The following is a 2,156-nucleotide window of genomic DNA, read 5'->3' on the forward strand; positions in this document are numbered from 1 at the left end:
GTGAGTGAGTGAGTGAGTGTGTGTGTGAGTGTGTGTCTGTCTGTGAGTGTGTGTGAGTGTGAGTGAGTGTCTGTGTGTGTGTGTGTCTGTGTGAGTGTGTGAGTGAGTGTCTGTGTGAGTGTGTGTCTGTCTGTGAGTGTGTGTGAGTGTGAGTGTGTCTGTGTGTGTGTGAGTGTCTGTCTGTGAGTGTGTGTGAGTGTGAGTGTGTCTGTGTGTGAGTGTCTGTCTGTGTCTGTGAGTGTGTGTGTGTGTGAGTGAGTGTGTGTGTGTGAAGATTGAGACTCATAACAGTAGGACTGAGTTCATGTTCAATCTAAAGTGAATGTCAGTCGCAGGAGATATTTGAGAGGAAGAAAAGCAAATTGTTTGAGTTTATTTCTTCTGTGGAACACAAACAAAGCTCTTCATAACGATATGTTCTCAATCTGTATGTTAACCCTTGTGCATCATTTAAAAAAAGTAATAACTAATGCTAAGCAGATTTTGGGGGGATTATTACAGTATTATTTGTGCAGTGTTAGATAAAAACTAAATACCATTCACACATACAAACTACACTCTGATATCTATACAAACACAATTATCATTGCATGTCTTGAATTCAATTGGCCTTTTTCTCTTAGAGATGTTAGGAAAACCTGTCAGAAAACAGGGATAAAGTGAGTATTTGCTCACTAGGCCATACAGTAAAAGTTTTAAAACCATACAACATTTAAAGCCTTGCCAATAGAATGTCAGCTTATTAATAAAGAATGCATGATTGGATGCTTAAATGGCACTGGGATTAAATATTGCATTACATTTTTGTCTTTAAGGTCCTGAGTGAAGCTATTTTTTGTTAAATAAATTTATGAAATGAAACGAGGGTGAAAAATTAACATTCCAATAAAAATACAAATTTTTGGCCAATTTTATGCTGTTTGCATTAACAGCCAAAACGATCAAAACAAACAAAAATGTTGGACAAGGACGCACAAGGGTTAAAGTCCTGATGAAAGGAAAGTAGCGACAGGCTTTTCTTCCGTATTGTGACACACATCGGAGTGTAGCAAATTAATGAAAAATAATAATTGTAGGGCGGGGTTTGGTTCAGTGCAGCAGTTGTTGATTGGATGTTGAGATGTGGGCGTGGCTTTCAAAAGTGCTTGCAGGGGTGGAGCTTAAGGGCACTTAATGATTGGAGAAGACCTGCTTACGTCAACAGAGAGAAGATCGAGTTATGACACTCTAATTAAACATTACGACCTCAAAAAATTAAACATGCATGGATGAATTGTTCACAATAGCATGCATTTAAAAACAGATGACATGCCAACTGTGTTCCACAGAAGAAAGAATGACATGAGGGCGAGTAAATCATGGTGGAGCTGATATTTTCATGTGAATATAATGTAAAGATGAACTACAGGATGGATGTAGAATTTGGCTGATCTGATGTGATGTATATTTTGTAGGTGGGTTTGTTTGCAGTGATTGTGAAAGAGCCTTATTCTGGCCTCTCTGGCACGTCAACAGTGATTCTGAGGCCGCTCACATAAACACTTCTCCAGCACAATAACGAGCTCCAGCTGGAGCAGAACATCTCGCGCTCGCTGCAGGGAATGAAAACATTCAGACCGCTGAAGCTCACAGACTCAGAAGAGGGGATGTGGAACAGAGAGCTATTGATAGAGCTAACGATGGATGGAGGAATTCTGGGAGTTTGCATAGTTTGAGGGGCGTTTACAAAACATTTTATGCGTTTCGGCCGTTCGTTTACATGATAAACCTGAAAATGCACATTTTTGAAAACGGGTTTCAAAGTGCAAGTTTTTGGAAATTATACTGTCAACGGCTCAGTCTAAACTACAAAAACATGAATTTGAGAAAATAGTGACATCATCTGCATGTGTAACGGAGGTGCTGTGCAGGTAAACCTCACTCTCCTGATCTCAAGAGACGCACTAGCGACTGACGTTAGCGGCTGCAGTCTTTAGCCTCCTTGTTAGTGCGTCCGCCTCCCATGTCGGGGACCCACTCGGAACGAGAACGAGGTGTGGCGGAGAGGACCCGGGAGAGAGGGGTTACATTGGTGCCGTGACCCGGATGGGAGTGAGCATTAGAGGGGTGAGTGTAACGGAGGCCAGCGGTAGGTGCTGTGCAGGTAAACCTCACTC

Source organism: Sinocyclocheilus grahami, unplaced genomic scaffold, assembly GCF_001515645.1.
Source record: "Sinocyclocheilus grahami isolate Dianchi unplaced genomic scaffold, SAMN03320097.WGS_v1.1 scaffold1007.1, whole genome shotgun sequence".
NCBI classification, from domain to species: domain Eukaryota; kingdom Metazoa; phylum Chordata; class Actinopteri; order Cypriniformes; family Cyprinidae; genus Sinocyclocheilus; species Sinocyclocheilus grahami.